The sequence below is a fragment of the Manihot esculenta genome, chromosome 10 (genome assembly GCF_001659605.2).
Source record: "Manihot esculenta cultivar AM560-2 chromosome 10, M.esculenta_v8, whole genome shotgun sequence".
Lineage (NCBI taxonomy): Eukaryota > Viridiplantae > Streptophyta > Magnoliopsida > Malpighiales > Euphorbiaceae > Manihot > Manihot esculenta.
The window spans coordinates 30,456,345-30,476,523 of record NC_035170.2 but is presented as its reverse complement, the minus strand read 5'-3'; the positions used below and the strand labels follow the sequence as shown (position 1 = coordinate 30,476,523).

At 35.6% G+C, this 20,179-nt stretch overlaps 1 pseudogene; it reads left to right on the top strand.

Moving 5' to 3' along the window:
- The first annotated feature begins 4,531 nt into the window (after positions 1 to 4,531).
- Positions 4,532 to 7,827, top strand: LOC110624348 (annotated as a pseudogene).
- Positions 7,828 to 20,179: the final 12,352 nt, after the last annotated feature.

Below are 20,179 nucleotides of genomic sequence, written 5' to 3'. Positions count from 1 at the left end.
TAAGAAGGGACTATTTTGTTGACGGAAAGAAACGATAAGGACATTTTAATAGATATGAGAAAAGATAGGGACTATTTTATCGATAGAAATAAATGATAAGGACATTTTAATAGATATGAAAAAAGATAAAAACGTTTTAATAGATTTTTGAAAATGTAAAGACTGACTTGTTAATAATAGCAATATCTAAGGACTAAATAAGGGATTTTATTTGAGGGTAAAATTGGATTTTAAAAATTTTATCTCTCCTCCTTTATCTAATTTTAACGGAAAAGAGGACAGAATGATTATTCGATGATGGAAAGAAAACATAAGGACGTTTTAATAGATTTCTAAAAATACAGGGACTGATTTATTAATAATGGCAATATCCAGGGACTAAATTATAAATATCTCTAATTTATTTGATTAACTTTAGAAACTGGTAAAGAAAAACGAGACACAACATAATTAAAAAATTTTGTAGCTAGATGACCTAGTCGTTGATGCTAAGAAGAACTAGATGCACGAACACTATTACGAGCAGAAGGATGAAAGGAAAATATGAAGGATGACAGACGATACAATGACTCCTCAATTTTGCCCCTTTGAAGAATCTCCCCCGTGAACAGATCCTTAACAATAAAAGAATTAAAGAAAAATTCAATCAAAATATTATTATAAGACAAAATTGAGAAACGGAAATAAGATTCTGGTTAGCTTGTGGATCACATAAAACATTTTCTAATGAACAGGATTTAGATGGAAAAGACAAAATTTTTTATCCAACATGTGTTATGCATAAACCTGATCCGTCAGTGAGGTGCAACTCATCTAATCCATCATATGGTTTGTGCAAGGACAGATTCTAAAGGTCGTTAGTGACATGATATGAAGCACTTGTATCAAGAACCCAACTGGTCTCACTTGAACTACCAGTGTTAACAGAATGAGCTTGAGGTCTAGGAAAATTATTTTTGAAAAAGTCCTTAGGCCGGAAGCATTGACGAGCACTGTATCCTGGCTTTTCACAAATTTGACATTGAATCTTGTTAGAAGAATTTCGAGTAGTAGAAGAATTTGAGATATTACCAATTCTGGTCCCATAAGCAGCCGAGCTACCTTGACCATTAGATCGAAAATTCTGCTCGGGATAGGAACCCTTTCGAACACTATGAGCAGTTAATGGAATAGGATCATAAGAGGAATCTGTACTCTTAAGATATATTTCGTTAGCCAAAAGTTTATCCTCAAGTTCTTCAAAACTTATCACAGTATCACGAGCTTGGATTGCTGTGGCTATGTCACGAAATTCTAATCCGATACCATTCAAAACATAGACAATCAAATCCACATAAAAAATTGGATTACCTGAAAGAGCTAAGTCTTCTGCAATATTTTTTATTTGTTACAGGTAATCAGAAACCGATTTGTTATCACGTTTAGCAGTTGATAACTTTTTACGAAGAGATAAAACTCTTGTTGTTGACTTATTAGCGAAGGCAACTCGAAGTTTTTCCCAGGCATTGGTTGAAGTTCGCTGAAGAGAGAACATGCATAGCTGAAAAACTTGTTGAAGCTATGATCACTACTAGAATCAGCTGATCTTGACAAATCTAAAACTCATAATTGGGATTTGCTATTTCTTTTGTTGTGTCTTCCTCACTAATTTCAGTAAAGGCAGGTGGAGGTGGCAAAGACTTATCCACAAAACCCATAAGATTATAACCACGAAAAACAGAAAGAATTTGTGCTGGCCATGTAGGATAATTTTGTGCAAACAATTTCAATGGAAACTGATTAGAATTGAAAGAAATCAAGTTTTTGCCATTAGAATGAGGCAGACTTATAGGAATTGATGAAGACATGGTGAAAAATAGAAAAATCAGAAACAAATTCAAGAAGCGGAAGTGATTTAGGATCGGAAAAAGACAAGTACGCTTTTTACAGCTCTGATACTATAAAAGGAAAAGAGAAATAGATGGAAGAAATCGTGTGTTGTATTGTATTGCAATTGTCTTTAAATAGACTCTGTACAAAGATAAATATAGTTACAAGAGATAAGTTTACAAATATACAAATATGAGATTTAAACGAAATCTGTTAGGATATTGATTTATCATGTGGAATGTCCCGCATCTCACATTTGCAACTTACAAAAAAGTCAAAATTATATATAATAGCTAGCAAGAAAGTAGGTTTAAAAATTATTTGAATTAGTTTGGACCGAACGGTTTCAATCTGATTCATAAGTTCTAAAATATAAGTTTTAACCTTCCTTCCATGCATGGTAATATAAAAAACAAAGAAAGAAAAAGAAACTTGACCTGTGTTTGCTTTCCAAAAAGCATTATCATTTTTCCAAAAGTAGCTTGTCATTGGGTTTATTATTTTTTATTAATTTATTTCCTTCAGAATTTGAAAAATGAGATAAAAGGGCGTGGCGTCCATAATGGGTACAGAAAGGAAGCTTTGCCTTTAGCATTTCCAATCTAAGCTAACTATAATAAACACGTATTAACAAAAAGAGCATGGTTTTGTCTTTGACGGTACCATTTTCTTCCTGGTTGTGGGTGTGTTTTATGGGCTACTGGTTATGGATTGAGTCTTCAGTTGGGTTTGTAGTTAGTCAGTGATGATCTATTTTTATAATAATTATTTTACAGATAACACTATTTTTAATAATATTTTATTTTTTTTATAGTTATAATTGTAATAAATCGGAAGAATTTATATTTTTTTATTAAATTTAAAAAATTTTGTTGAAATTCTAAAATTTCAAGTAACAAAAATAGTTTATATATATTTATATATATATTTCAAGTAAGTATTTTATAGAATATTTAATTATTTGATATATAGTACTAAATTATAAATTAATTGTTAAATTATTTATAAAAATTTTATATTTATTTTTTAGGATATTGAATGTTATTTTAAGAGAATAATATAAATTATTCTGAATAAAAATAATCCTTAATATAAATTTTGCTAGAAATGTAATAAAAAAATTTATGATAATGGTGATGATACACTAAGATATTACTATTATAACCTTTTAAATTCTGAACTTATTGAAAAGTATTACTCTAAACCTTTTTTCTTTAAATTTATTTTTATTTAATTTTAATATAATAAATTTAATAATATAAAAAATTAAAATATAAAATTTTATCTTTTATATTATTACATGCTTAGATTCAATATTATTAATAAATAGAGAGTAATTTACACCGTTATATTGGATAATGCTGAAATATTAAATTAATAAATATATTAAAAAAAGGATATGTATATATAATTTCTAAATTTATAATTTTAAATTTAAATTAAATAAATATTTTATATAAATTTTTTTTTATTATGCAGGTTCACATGGAAAGAAATCCATTTTACAAAAGAATGATTTTATGCTCAGGAAAAAATATAATTTTTTAATAAAAAATAAAATAAAGATTTTAACAGCTTTGCAATGAAAAAAGTTAAAAAGATTAAAAAAATAAATAAAAAATATACTATCCATAGTTATTTAAGATGAAAATAATGAAAGAGATAAAAAAATTGAAAAAAAAAATTAAAGTTGAAAAAAAATAAATAGTTTTATTTGTGTGACTTTTATATAAAGATCGAAATTGTTTTAATTATTATATAAAGATTTTTATTTCTTTTTATTATTAGATTTAAGTTACTATGCATGATAATTATTTAAATTAATTTTAGAGTTTAAATTCATTATTCTACTCTATTAAATTGATTATTTAAATTAATTTATGTCTTTTTTTTTTGAAATGGAATTTATGTGTTTATATATAATATTGTAAAAATATTAATTAAATATATTTAAATTTTTTAAAATAATATATATAAATAATAATTTTACTATTAACGAGATAAGATAACGTGCATTAATACAAATAATTTAAAGACTACCATTATAAATTTTAATAGAGAATGAATTATATGTTTATTATATTATTACAAAATAATTTAATTAACTTAGTTAAATGAATTTACACATACTAGGGTAATTTATCCATTTTTTTTATCAAGATCCTCTGAGATCTAATGAAATCCACATAATATGTTTTAATCATTATTTTTTTTATTATTATAGTAAATAATTTTAATTTTTAAAATATAAAAATTTATATTTTATAAGTATAAAATTTTATACATATAAAGTAAAATATTTATTCATTTACTGAATTAAAAAAATGATTTTTTAAATTATTGAATAAAAAGGGTAATAATATATTGAAAGATAAAAGAAAAAAGAAAAAATAATTACATGCGAAAGAAAAGCATTCCTAATTGGTAGGGTTCAAAAACCTGAGAATACGCTGCATCAACAAAGCCTGAACTTCCATTTCAAAAAAAAAAAAAAAACAAAGCCTGAACTTGCGCAACTTTTATCAATGGGAAAAGCTTTTGGCTTTTCTCTAACTGGACTGACCGTAAATTCTGGAATTAAAATTAAAATTAAATTAAAAAGTGTACGTAAAAGTTTCCAATAAAATAAAATTATTGAATTTGCAGTCATTAAAGTTGGAAGTGAAGAACACTCCCAAGTCAAGAAACCATATGTGCAACTGTTTATAGTCAGCTCTACATAATTAAGAAAACTTTCCAATTTGTTCTGGTTTTGCCTTTAAATATCATGAGATCATGAAACTCACCTCATGCAGTTTTCCTAGAATACTTTCTTGAGAATCCCTCTGAATTATCTGCTACTAAACAGGGCATTATTGAGTGTTTGATCTATGGAAACCTTTCCCTTTCTTTGGATTATCTGTCTGTTATCTGGAGAATTATTATGTGGTGGAGTTGCTCAGTCAGTGAACTGCAATGCAGCTGATAGAGAAGCTCTTCTTGATCTCAAAAGGGGCCTGAATGATTCTTGGAATCGGCTCTCTTCATGGCATGGAACCAATTGCTGTGGATGGTCAGGAATTGCTTGTCACAACACAACTGGTGCTGTTCTCGCAGTTGATCTCCCAAATTCATCAGGCCTTCAGCCATGAGGTGGAGAGATTAGACCTTCACTGGCGAAACTTAAGTCGTTGAAACATCTGGATTTAAGTGGGAACAATTTCCATGGTAAAATTCCTCATTTCCTGTCCGATTTGCACAACTTGCACTATCTAAACGTGTCAATTGCTGGGTTTAGTGGCGCAATTCCTCCAAATCTTGGAAACCTCTCTAGCTTGCAGTTTCTTGATGTCTCTTGTGGTGGTTTAACTGTTGAGAATCTTGAATGGTTGAGTGGCCTTCTCTCGCTAAAGCATTTGGCAATGAGTGGTGTAGAGCTTTCAAATTTGGGAGGAGCATGGATTGAACCATTAAACAAGCTTCCACTTTTATCTGAGTTGCACTTGCAATTCTGTGGTTTATCAGGCTTCATCTATTCTCTTCCTTCTGTTAATTTTACTTCGCTTAAAGTCTTGAGCCTTACGGGCGGCCGCTTCAAGGCCAAGTTACCATCTTGGTTTGTGAACATTAGCAGCCTTGTGTCTGTCGACATCTCATATAGCAGGTTGACGGGGAGGATTCCACTTGGTTTTGGTGAATTGCCAAATTTGCAGTCACTGAAGCTTGATTATAATGTGGAACTCTCAGCAAGCTGCTTCCAACTATTTACAAGGAGCTGGAAAAAGATACGAGTTCTTGATTTATCTATCAATGAAATACATGGTAGACTTCCTGCTGATCTTGGAAATATGACATCTCTCACCGATTTTGATCTTCACTCCAATAATATTGAAGGTGGGTTTCCAAGCTCCATTGGTAAGCTTTCTAACTTACAATACATTGACTTGTCATTAAATAAACTGACAGGAAGCTTACCAAATTCAATTGGCCAACTCAAGAATCTTGTTGAACTCCGATTGGACAATAACTTGCTTCAAGGTTCCATCCCTTATTCTATTGGAAATTTACAGCACTTGACTATCCTCAAGCTTTCATCAAACAACATAAATGGCAGTCTGCCAGATAGTATTGGACTGCTCTCTGAGTTGTCTACTCTTGATGTTTCACTTAATAACCTGACAGGTATAATCTCAGAAGCTCATTTTCATAGGTTGGAGAACTTGGAGCAAATTATTTTATCAGATAATTCAGTCACTTTAAATGTCAGCTCCCATTGGGTCCCTCCTTTCCAAGTCATTTTCTTGGAGCTGAGTTCATGCCATGTAGGTCCTTCCTTCCCTTATTGGCTTAGATCTCAGAAAAAGATCGAAGTTTTAGAATTCTCAAGGGCTGGAGTTTCAGGTTCTATCCCAAATTGGTTCTGGAACATGACTAGCATTCTAGCCTTTTTGAATGTTTCTTTCAATAGTCTAGAGGGTCATATTCCAAATCCATTCAATATAACTCCCTATGCTACTGTTGATTTGAGCTCCAATCAATTGAAGGGACCCATTCCTCTTCCAAATGTCGTCTTACTAGATCTTTCTAATAACCAGTTTTCTGGTAGCTTACCAGAAAATATCAGTCAAGGGATGCGATATTTGTCATTTCTTTCACTTTCTAGTAACAAGTTGATCGGTGAAATCCCAACCTCAATGGGAGAGTTGTCACTTGATGTATTGGATCTCTCAAAAAATAACTTGACAGGAAGTATTCCTTCAAGCATAGGACATTGTTCTTCCCTCACTGTTCTAGACCTTCAAAAGAACAATTTGTCTGGTGCGATTCCAAACTCTATAGGTCAGATTACTGGGCTTCAAACACTTCACCTGAGCAACAACAAATTCTCAGGAAAAATTCCATCATCTCTTCAGAATTTGTCAAAGTTGGAAACTTTAGACTTGGGAAACAACATGTTGACAGGAAATTTACCAGGTTGGTTTGGAGAAGCTTTTCCTCGTCTCAGGATACTTAGTCTCAGGTCAAATAAATTTTCTGGAGAACTTCCCTTGGTAGTTTCAAATTTGAGTTCCTTACAAATTTTAGACCTGGCTGAAAACCAGTTAAATGGTTCCATTCCAGATAGCTTGGGCAATCTTAAAGCCATGACTCAGCAACAAAACATTAACCATTATTTGCTTTATGGAACTCTTTCTGAACATCACAATTACCAAGAGAACGTATATGTAACCATAAATGGCCTTGGATTAACGTACACTAGGACTATTTCCCTGCTAACCAGCATAGATCTGTCTGGAAATAATTTAAGTGGAAGATTTCCTGAAGCAATAACAAGATTAGTTGGTTTGGAGGTTTTAAACCTGTCAGGGAACCACATCAATGGCCAGATTCCTGATAGAATTTCAGCATTGCGTCAGCTGTTATCTCTTGATGTATCAGGCAATAGGCTTTCAGGTCCTATTCCCCAAAGCATGACTTCATTGACATTTCTGGGAAATTTGAATGTGTCAAACAATAACTTGTCAGGTAAAATACCTTCTGCAAATCAGATGTCAACTTTTAATGCATCTTCTTTTGCTGGGAACCCTGGTCTATGCGGAGATCCTCTCGCAGTGAAGTGTGCCAATGATTCAAACGATGGAGGTGACAATTACCCAGATGCTGGAAAGAAACCTGATCAAGATGATAATGGCAATGGCTTTGCAGATAATTGGTTTTACATGAGCATTGGGGTGGGATTTGCAGTAGGTTTATTGCTTCCTTATTTAGTATTTGCAATGAAAAGGTCTTGGGGTGGAATTTATTTTGCATTTGTGGATGGAACTGCCTATAGATTGTCAAGTGAGAAAATGAAAGCAGCTATGAGAAGAAGAACAGGCTGATTTCGCTTTCTTTTTCTTTTACTTTTGCAAGTGTCGGATGTAAAATAGCTAGAATTTGGAGAAAGAGACATTTGAGAATAAACTTTTGTTATCACAAGTATGCTCTTTTCTTTTAAATCTGTGTGAAAAGATAATCAAATTTAATTAAAATACTACTCAAATTTTAATTCTAATTTTAAATATAAATCACTATTTTAATTTTAATTTTAATTAAAAATACTACTCAAATTTTAAAAATAAATATAATTAATCATTTAAATTAAATTAATTAATTTATTATAATATATACTTTTTATTTTTAATTTCACTAGTAAGTTTAAAAATATATATCGTCTCATTGTCTAAAATTTTTAGATTCGCCTACGCTCCAATGTATGAGCAGTAAGTCGTCAACTTAACTACCACGCATCAGATTTTCTTCAAGAATTAATTAATAAACAAAAAATGTTTATCGTGCATTATGGGAAGAACATTATATATAATTAATGTCAAATTCTCTTTTTCCTCTTTAAATTAATTAACTCTAAATCAATACTTGTTTAAATATTATATTTGATGTTTTGAAATTCAGAAAATAAAATTTTACAATATATGTGTAAATTTAGTTAGGACTTGTTTAAATATTATATTTGATGTTCTGAAAGAAATTCAGAGAATAGGATTTTACAATATATGTATAAATTTAGTTAGGGAATATCACTCCATCTCATTATTCTTTTCTTTTTGTTTTCTTTTTGTTTGTTAGTGATGTATAACGACCTTCCTTCTACAGTGATACCTGTTTCTGTCACTCAGACCGTACGTATGGATGAGTCAAAGCATCCCTCCACATCATGTGGTCATTTAATTCCCTCCGCCTCGCATGCTAGTTGGACTGTGAAGTGACTGGGCCGGCTATTCTACCCACGACATATCACCGGACTAGGTTATCTCCTATTGGATCCGCGCTCATTGCTGATTCGACCTCCTCCATGTCGTCGGGCTAGAACTTGTGATGTTGGGCTGGTCTGCTTGAAAATGAACTAATGGGGTTTGAGTCTATATTCTTCTTCAGGGTCCAGTCTCACTCCAGACATAAGAAATCTGACGGTCATCAATATTAAATATGTAATTATTACTTTATGAAATAAAAATTCGTAATACCTTTCTCAGAATTTGAAAAAATAAATAGCATTTGATCCATGGGTTCTAAAATACAAGCTTTACCCTCCCTTCCATGTAGGGGTGTAAATGAACCAAACTGTTCGTGAGCTATTCGAGGTTCGATTCGATAAAAACTCGACCGAGCTCGACTCGATTTCTAAACGAGCCAAGCTTGAGCTTAATTTTTAGGCTCGTTTAGTAAACGAGCCAAACTTGAGCTCCATAGTATTCGGCTCGTTAAGGCTCGTGAGCTCGGCTCGTTTTTGAGTTTATGAGTAGGCTTACGAATAGGCTCGTGAACAGTCTTGTTAAGTAAACTGAAATTACTATCATAAAAGAAATAAACTCAAACCCTGTATATACTTCCATGAGCCAAATCTAAATTTTTTAAAATTCAGCTCTATATAGTTTAGTTACACTCTTAAACTTGCATATATTTGGATCATTAAGATTTAAAAGCTCATCTTTATAAGTTTACGTACTAATTTATAGATATACTTATTTAACTAAAATTATTTTAGTTCTAAATTTATTAGTTTTAAACTAAAACTCATTATACATGTAAATAAATTAAATTACTCGTGAACTATTCGAGACTAAGCTCGATAAAAGCTCGACTCAGCTCAATAAAAACTCGACTCGTCTAAGCTCGTTTGCTAAATGAGCCAAGCTTGAGCTTCTTAATACTCGGCTCGAGTTCGAAATGAGTAAAGTTCGAATTCGGCTTGAGCTCGAAAAAATTTTAATGAACCAAGCTTGAGCTTTTCAAAGCTCGGCTCGACTCGGTTCGTTTACTGATAGCGGTTGTTGAAGCCGTCAAAAATAAACCTATTAAACAATCAACAATTAACTTGTAGATAGTGGCAATAGGGTCGAACCACAGGGATTTGACACTACGAATTCCTATTAATGACTTGGACAAGTAAATAACAAGTAATTAAAAGAGGGGGGTTTGATTTGATGAATTAATATTAAATAGCAAGAAAAAGCAATAATTTAAAAAGATGAGAATTTCAATGGGAGAAGGATTCTAGTTGAAGCATGGATCTATTTCAGTTTGTTTAGAATTGATCATTGGTCTTTTTGATACTCTTATCTATTTCAATAAGTTAGTTTAGGATGTGGAAGACGCTTCTCACAATCCAAATTCCTCCTTAGTTTTAGTTTGATTAGGAAATGTTCGCTACTCAAACTCTAGTTAACAAGTTGCCAAGGAACGTCCTTGGGGCTTTTAGCATCGAACAACTGTTAACTGCATTAGGACTTAGAGGAACCCAACTCTAACCTTGCCAACTGCGTGGTCAAGTTTAGATTATGCAACCGATTATATTTGTGTTTAAATAATCTAAGCAATTACGGACCTAAATTATTCAAACAATATATTACTCAAGCAATTTAAAAGCAACAGGCCTTAATTGATTCTAAAAGCAAAGTAATAATTATAGAAAGATCAAGTTGTATAAATATTGAAGGTAAATAAGAGTTTAATAATGGAGATTTAAATCTCCCAATTCATCACAAATCTGAAATTCACCAATTTCAACTAGAAAAGAATGGAATTTAGCCACTCATGGTGGACTAAATCACAAAAGATAGGAGAAAAGAAAGGCTGCTGTGATTCTGGAGAATTTCTGAAGCTGAGAGATGATGTTTTGCTGGTTTGGATGCTGCCCTTTTATAGCTGGAGAATCCCAATTCCCATTTGATTAGGGTTTTGAAATCTCAATTTGATTTGGTCTTCTTTGTAGTCTTTGATTCCTCTTTGGATTTTGTATTTAATTGAGAATGGAACTCTCTAAGTGAAGGGCGTGGCTCTTGGGACTGATCTTGTGGTGTTTGAAATTGATTTGGACGTCTTTTCTTTGAATTCAGATTTTCTGCTCCTTTCCCTCCTCTGCTGTCAATTTCTGCTGTCAATGTGATTGGGGCGGTGATTTGGGTAGATCGCTGCCCCAATCGCTTTCTGTGAGTCAGTCCAGTTTTTAGCTTTCTGTCTCTGCTTCCTCCACTTGATTTGGGCAGTGATTTGGGCAAATCGTCATGCCCAAATCATTTCTGCGTGTTGCCTCCAGGTTTCTGTTCCTGCGGGTGACTTGGCCAGTGATTTGGCTCAATCAGACTCCTGTGAGATAGTTCAGGTTTCTGCTTTAGCTTGATCTGGGCAGTGATTTGGCCAAGTTACTGACCCAATCACTTTTCTGTCATTTTCTGCACTTTTTCTCCAGTTTTCCAATTTCTTCCTTTTCTGTAAAAACAAGGTAAAAACCATAAATTAAGCTAAAAAATGTGTAAATAAACAATAATAAATATAATAAAAATGTGGCTAAATTATGCTTGATCAAATACCCCCACACCTAACTTTTTGCTTGTCCTCAAGCAATAAATAACTTAGTCAATCAAGCTCCTTTTTCTTTTGAGCCCAAGTACCACTTAATCAGCCCCCCTAGACTCCTAAGCTGAAGTATCACAGTATAGAGTACATGCACCAAGGTTGCCCTCTCCTTTCCTTGTTTCCTTTCACCTACTATGGTCAAGAGAAAGGTTTTTGATTCAATCATGCTTATTCTTTTATATTAGGCTTAGTGCAACCCCTTAAGAGTAACTTGCCCCATTTTAAGCATTTTTATTTAGCAGCACTTTTTATCCTTGCCTGGAAAAGTCACCAACCTTTTTATGCGATGGTGCATATGGGTGATACACCCCCGGTTACTCAGTTGGTCACTTGTCCAAGTGGCTACTAGCTCTGTTCATAATCTTAGACCATCGAAACTTATTTTTGCTTGAAAAAGTCACCAACCTTTTTACGCGATGGTGCATATGGGTGATACACCCCCGGTTACTTAGTTGGTCACTTGTCCAAGTGACTATTAGCTCAGTTCATAGTCTTAGACCATTGGAACAGGTTTATGATTTGTGCTTTGTGCTGGTTTTTCTTTTTCTTTTCTTTTTCATGATAGTTTGGGCAAATCAGCTCATAGGGAGTTACACTAACTTTTTATTTGCATGTATTTGTATTTTTATTTCCATTGACCTTAGCAGATTTAAAGATTCAATTCAAGAGAAAAAAACTCCCTAAGTGAAGGTAACATATTGTGAATGATTCAATTTAGGCTTAAAGGGGTAGAAAATCAATGGGTTCATGAGATAAGAAACTCTTTTAACCTTGTTATCTATGTTGAGTAGAGCAAAAGTTAAGACAAAATTCTGTGTGTGTGTACAGAAAGTGAAAAAATGTGTGCAAAAAAAAAATGTGTGAAAGAACAAATTTTTGGTGTGTGTTTATAGGGTAAAAAGATGCAAAAAGAAACAAAAAGAAAGCAAAAGATAATGTAATCAATGCAAAAATAACCTAACAGTACCCCCACACCTAATAGTACTCCCACACCTAATGCAAACATTGTCCTCAATGTGTGAACATATATATATATAAATTAAGAAGGAAAGGGAAAGGGACTTCCTGGCCTGGGGGTGATTTGGCCAGTGATTTGGGCAAATCACTCGCCAAATCACTGTCTGTCATAGTGGTGGGGCAGAAAATGGTCCACCAGCAGTTGCAGCATGCTTTCCATATGCTGCATTCTGTCCTTGATTCTAGTGAGATGAGCCTCCACCGAATGGTCTTGAGGTGCCTTTAATGTCCTCCAAGGTCCACCCAATTGCTTTCTTGTGTTTCCTCAACACCTTTAGGAGTTTTTCCTCTTCTTGCTGGCTGAGTTGATTGGATACTATGACTGGAAGTGTATTTCCAGCCTCCAAGTAGGTATATTTGTGGTGTCCGGGCAGAGTCTTCAGATCCGGGGTGGTTGCTGTCTTCTGGTTTGCTGTCTGCTGTCTGCTGGTTGATTTGGGCAGATCATCTGGTGCTGCTTCAGGTGATCTGGGCAGATCACTGTCTGTCCTGTTTGTCTGCTCCAGCGATTTGGGCAAGTCAAAATCTGCTTGTGTTGGTGATCTGGGCAGATCACTGCTGGGCAGCTCAGTCTGCCTAGCGATTGGGTCAGTGATTTGGGCAGATCGACTGCCCTGATCACTTTCTTGCAGATTTTCTTCCAAGGCCTGTTTTTGTAATTTTTCAGTCCTACTGTCTTGCAACTCTTTTCTGCTCCTCAATGTGATGGCACTAGCATTTTGCCTTAGATTTATTTCAGTTTGGGAAGGTAGCTGTCCTTGTGATTCAAGCTTACTAAAGGATGAAGCCATTTGTCCCACTTGTTGCTTCTTTGCTGGCTGTTCAGGAGCTGTTTGCCCAACTGGTCTGGGTATCCTATTTTCTGCTTGCCGAAGTGATTTGGGCAGGCTGTCATCTGTCTCAACTGGCTGTTGGACTTGTTTGGGCAAACAGAGGCTTGCCTGTTCTGCCTTTGCTAGCTGTTTGGGCAGACAACAGTCTGCCTGTTCAAGTGATTTGAGCAAATCGCCTCTGGACCAGTCTGTGCAGCATGTTGGCTCTTCCGTTCTTGTTTCTTTCAAAATTTTCTTCTCCTCATTCTCCTGGCTGGTGTCCCTTGGTATTTGTTTGATAGCATCAAACAAATGTATATTGATCTCCACTTTGCGAAAGGTTGCAAGTATTTCTTTCTCTTCTTTTTCTTTTTGTGATCTTGCAAATCTCTTTGGGAAGGGAGGAGGTACCTTAAATTTTTCCATTGGTTGCTGGTCTGCCTTGGTCTGTTTGGAGCTGGACTCTGCCAGGATTGTTGATTTGGGGGCAGCAGTGGTTGTGGCGGTTTGACAGCAGTTGTTGTCTCTGTTTTCAGCAACTTGGACAGCAGCAAATTCTGGATTTTGGACAACAGCAGAGGAAGCAGGCTGTGCTGTTTCAGTGGTGTATGTTGCTGGTTCAGTAAGTGCAACAACTTCTAGTTCAGTTGAGTCAATTTCTGAGGTTGCTGGTGTTTGGACAGCAACAAGGGATGCAATGGTGGCAGATTCAGCACTTGCTGATTTTTGGACAGCAGGTTCAGCAATTGCCGGTGCAATTTCAGCAGTGGCGGGTGTGACAGTGGGTGAATTTGCTGGTGCAGAAAATTCTGTTGGTGCAGAAAAATCTGCAGCAGGGGCTTTGGCATGTTCGACAGCAGTTGCTGTCTTTGCTTCGGCAGTTTGGACAGTACGTGTGGAAAGTGTTACAGCAATAAATTTAATATTTTTTACAGCAGGGGCTATCTCTTGGGAGGCAGAAGCTTCAACAAGTGTTGTTTGGGCCGTAGCTGGTTCAGCTTCAAGTGTAGTGGTGATTTGTGCAGCAGACTCAATAGCTCGGTCTGTTTCTTGGGAACCTTCGTCATCGTCCCATAGATCTTGAAGCTCTTCCTCTCTTCTTAATATGTGCGCGTTCACTGAGTTGACCGCTTGATCCACTTGCTGTTGGAGAATTTTCCCAGAAATTTCCAATTTCCTCACCATCTCTTCAAGTTCCATATTGGAGTTTTGAGGTGTTGCTTGGGCTTGATAGTTTTGGTAGTAGTTAGCCCTTGCATAGTCATAATTCGGGTGGTCCCTCCAACATGGATTGTAGGTATTAAGGTAGGGATCATGTCTTGGCTGGCTATTGAATCTTCCAAAGGCATGACTTGCTGGTAATCCACATAAAGTGTAGGACATCGATCAGTTGGGTGTCCTACATATGTGCAAATCTCACATGGTCTGTTTCGCTGAAGTTGTTGAACTTGTTGAGCTTGACCTATACCATAATTCCTCACAATAGAGGTTAGTTCAGAAATTTGAGAAGAGAGCCGTAGCCATGCTTGTAAGGTCTTGGCAGTGCGTTCAATTTCTAGATCGTAAAGAAGAGCTTATTTACGATCAGCCCTGGTCATAAAAGGAAAATACGTTAGTTAGATCAAATCCCCGGCAACGGTGCCAATTTTTGATAACGGTTGTCGAAGCCGTAAAAAATAAACCTATTAAACAATCAACAATTAACTTGTAGATAGTGGCAATAGAGTCGAACCACAGGGATTTGACACTACGAATTTTCCTATTAATGACTTGGATAAGTAAATACCAAGTAATTAAAAGAGGGGGGTTTGATTTGATGAATTAATATTAAATAGCAAGAAAAAACAATAATTTAAAAAGATGAGAATTTCAATGGGAGAAGGATTCTAGTTGAAGCATGGATCTATTTCAGCTTGTTTAGAATTGATCATTGATCTTTTTGATACTCTTATTTATTTCAATAAGTTAGTTTAGGACGTGGAAGACGCTTCTCACAATCCAAATTCCTCCTTAGTTTTAGTTTGATTAGGAAACGTTCGCTACTCAAACTCTAGTTAACAAGTTGCCAAGGAACGTCCTTGGGGCTTTTAGCATCGAACAACTGTTAACTGCATTAGGACTTAGAGGAACCCAACTCTAACCTTGCCAACCGCGTGGTCAAGTTTAGATTATGCAACCGATTATATTTGTGTTTAAATAATCTAAGCAATTACGGACCTAAATTATTCAAACAATATATTACTCAAGCAATTTAAAAGCAACAGGTCTTAATTGATTCTAAAAGCAAAGTAATAATTATAGAAAGATCAAGTTGCATAAATATTGAAGGTAAATAAGAGTTTAATAATGGAGATTTAAATCTCCCAATTCATCACAAATCTGAAATTCACCAACTTCAACTAGAAAAGAATGGAATTTAGCCACTAATGGTGGACTAAATCACAAAAGATAGGAGAAAAGAGAATTTCTGAAGCTGAGAGATGATGTTTTGCTGGTTTGGATGCTGCCCTTTTATAGCTGTAGAATCCCAATTCCCATTTGATTAGGGTTTTGAAATCTCAATTTGATTTGGTCTTCTTTGTAGTCTTTGATTCCTCTTTGGATTTTGTATTTGATTGAGAATGGAACTCTCTAAGTGAAAGGCGTGGCTCTTGGGACTGATCTTGTGGTGTTTGAAATGGATTTGGACGTCTTTTCTTTGAATTCGAATTTTCTGCTCCTTTCCCGCCTCTGCTGTCAATTTCTGCTGTCAATGTGATTGGGGGGGTGATTTGGGCAGATCGCTGCCCCAATCGCTTTCTGTGAGTCAGTCCAGTTTTTAGCTTTCTGTCTCTGCTTCCTCCGCTTGATTTGGCAGTAATTTGGGCAAATCGTCATGCCCAAATCATTTCTGCGTGTTGCCTCCGGATTTTTGTTCCTGCGGGTGACTTGGCCAGTGATTTGGCCCAATCAGACTCTTGTGAGATAGTTCAGGTTTCTGCTTTAGCTTGAGCTGGGCAGTGATTTGGCCAAGTTACTGACCCAATCACTTTTCTGTCATTTTCTGTACTTTTTCTCCAGTTTTTTAATTTTTTCTTTTTTTGTAAAAATAAGGTAAAAACCATAAATTAAACTAAAAAATATGTAAATAAACAATAATAAATATAATAAAAATGTGGCTAAACTATTCCATGCCATTGGCAGCAGTTGGTTCCTTGCCATGATGAGAGCCGGTTTCCAGGATCAAGAAGACCATTTCTGAAATCAATAAGAGCTTCTCTATCAGATTCCAGGCAATCCACCATCTGGGCATGGATATTACAAGCAAATTCTCTTATTACCAGACATGTAAAAGATAATACAACTTTCAGAAGTGAAAAATTATCCATGAAATTTCAGTTGCTGAGATTTTGAAATCCTTCAGAATACTTTTTGTGGAACCTTAATCTAGAACTTCATCAACATGAAAGATCATTACTTTTCTTCACAAAATACTTGCAATAGAGACAGATTGCTATAATATCCAATGATATTAGTCAAATGAAATTGACATGTTTGACACATTCTTGTTCATTGTAAACATAAATAATGGCCAAAAGGTCAGGTAATTAGCTTGGCTTCTGTGGAAGTTATGACATGGTTTTAATTTCTTGATAAGACAATGAGAAACTTTTAATGAGTTACATCATTTCTCTTTCAGCTGAGGCAAATGGCATAGTTGGCGGAGCTCAATGATAAGGATGATAAGCATAAGAGTTAGTTACAACTACGTTTGTTATCTTATACCGCTATCCATAGTTAGCCTCTAGAAACCGTATTGTTGTAGATTACTTCTAGTCATTGTAGCCCTATAAATACATGTATAATACGCTGTTAATAATCAATAAATTCTCTTCAAGGTAAACTCTTTCATGGTATCAGAGCTTAGCACGGCTTAACAGCAAATTTTCTCTTCTCGTTTTCTACTCTTGATTCTTGCATCATGACCACTGAAACTGCCTTAATTTCCTCTACCTCTGCTGCTCTCTCATCCTCTTCTTTTTCTACCATGTCCATTCCCAATGTTACCCAATTTTTGCCCATCAAACTCACCTCTGCCAATTACTTGTTATGGCATGCACAAATAATGCCTCTCCTTCATGGATACCGGTTGGCCTCTCATATTGACGGCACTGGTTCGGCACCACCAGAACTCTCGTCAACTGGAGAAATTAATCCTGCTCATGCTGATTGGTTTTGTCAAGACCAAATTGTTCGCAGCTGGATAAATTGTTCTGTCACTGAATCAATTTTTCATCAGATTACTCGATGCAAAACAGCCAAAGAAGTTTGGGACAAGCTTGCTGTAATTTACTCTACTGGTGCTAAAACGCAGGTACAGCAGCCGCGAAAACAATTGAAGTATTTAACCAAAGGTACTGATTTCGTTGACGATTACATGCGCAAAGCAAAGTCCTATTTTGATCAACTTTGTGGGCTAGAAGACGGCTCCATTACGGAAGATAATTTGGTCTGTGATGTTCTCCAAGGGCTAGGATCGGAGTATCGCCCTTTCACTCGTGCAATTGAGGCACGTAATCAGAAAATATCTTTTGATGAATTGTATGCATTATTGCTTAGTGAAGAAACACAACTTAAGGTTGATTCCTTAATTGTAAATGCTGCTGCAACAATATCACCCACTGCTCATTATGTTAGTACTGGACGAGGCAGTAGAGGTCGTGGAAGAAATTCAAGAGGTCGTGGCAATCATTCTGGTCGAGGAGGATACTGGAACAATAATTCTACTTCTGGCCGAGGGTCTTCTTCATCTCTGGTGGTCTGTTTTAATTGCAATGGAACAGGCCATGTCTCTCGACAGTGTCCTTCACCAAAACCTAATCCTCAGGCGAATATGGCAAAGACTGAACCTGATATGTCAGCAGCTTGGTTGATGGACTCCGGCGCGAATTATCATTTAACTTCCAATCCGGAAACTATTGCTCGTTCTACCCCAGTCACTGATGGCACTACTCTGCAAATTGCTGATGGTAAAAACCTTTCAATCTCTTCTCGTGGGTCTTCAGTTACTTCTATTAATGGTCGTGATTTTCATTTTAAAGATATTCTTTATTCTCCTTCCATTACTAATGATCTGTTATCTGTTTCTGCTTTCACCTCACATAATAATGCTTCTATTGAGTTTTTCCCTGATCAATATTTTGTGAAGGATATCCCCACGAGACAGGTGCTCTACCAAGGCCTGAGTAGGAATGGGCTCTACCCTTTTCCAAAGCAACAAGTTCGATCATTTCAACCTAAAGCTTTTCCTGCAACTGTTTCCTTGTGGCATGAGAGATTGGGTCACGCAAACATCAGACTTGTTTATGATATTCTTAGGAAAAATAATATATCTTTTGATTCCAATAAACAGTTTACTTTTTGTCATGCTTGTAATGTGAGTAAATCACATAAACTGCCCTTTTCTTAATCAAATTATCATGCGAAACAGCCTCTCGAATTACTTTGCTCAGATGTTTGGGGTCCTGCTCCTTTTGTTTCCATTGATGGTTACCGATACTATGTGATCTTTTATGATCATTATAGTAAATATAGTTGGCTTTATTTTCTAAAACAAAAATATGATGTTCTTCCTATTTTTATTCAGTTTCGCACACTTGTTGAAAAATATTTTGGTCTTCCCATTAAAAACTTTCAATCTGACTGGGGAGGGGAGTTTCAATCCTTAACTAGTTATTTGAGACAAAATGGAATCACTCAACGAGTGTCTTGCCCTTACACTCCTGAGCAAAACGGTTGTGCTGAACGCAAACACAGACACATCGTTGAACTTGGCCGATCACTGTTAAATCATGCTGCAGTACCTTATGAATATTGGACATATGCCTTTAGTGCTGCCATGTACACTATCAACAGGTTACCATCATCAATGTTAAATGGTAAAACACCATATGAAGCTTTATTCAAGGAGTTACCCAATTATGATGAAATGAGAGTCTTTGGTTCATTGTGTTACCCTTGGTTGAAACCCTACTCTCCTCACAAATTAGCACCAAAATCTTCTTCTTGTGTTTTTCTGGGATACAGCAAACTTCATAAAGGGTATACATGTTTAGATTTTTCTTCCGGTAAAATCTTTCTCTCACGCCATGTTTTATTTTTTGAGCAGGAGTTTCCATTCAAGAAGTTAAATGATAATTCGGCTATGTCTACTCCAGCAGCAACTCCGACCTCAGTGCCATTACCACTAGTACCAGTTTTCCATCATACACAATCTGGGATTCTTGGTGCCTCACCCCATACTGCTCAACCATTTGTGCAAAATTCTTCACAAACAGATGAAGAACAAACTGATTTAAACCAGCAGCATGAAGAAATAATGGGCCCCACTTCTCACCGCAGCGTTTCATTAAACGCAAATCAGATCGGCTCCCCATCAACTCAAACCGGCTCAACGCAAGGTGTTCCTCTCAACACTAATCAAGCCGAATTAATCAGTTTTCACCAAACCGAACCGATTAATTCCCCCTCATCAGAACGCACCGTATCACCTAACTTGAGTTCTCCCAGTCCTCTTCGAGTTTCAGTACCTGATTTTAATGAACAAGCACTAGTTCCATCTCCAGCAGTCATTAAAACTCATTCAATGATCACACGGCAACAAACTGGCAGTCTTAAGCCACTCCGCCCTTGGTCCCCTCAGTCCCGGTTTGCTAGTGTTGCAGATTCTGTTCCAACATCATACAGTCAAGCCATTAAAACTCCACAATGGCGAGAGGCCATGATACAGGAACTTAATGCCTTATTACAAACTGGTACTTGGGAATTGGTTCCGCGGACTAAAGCTCAGAATATTGTGGGATGTAAGTGGGTTTTCAGAATTAAATATAAATCTGATGGCACTATTGATCGCTACAAAGCCCGTCTCGTGGCCAAAGGCTATCACCAACGACCGGGTATTGATTATTTTGAAACTTTCTCACCAGTTGTGAAACCGACTACCATTCGCATTATTTTGTCTATAGCTATTTCTAATGACTGGATGATTAAGCAGTTATATGTTTCTAACGCCTTTCTTCATGGTGATTTGGACAATGAAGTATTCA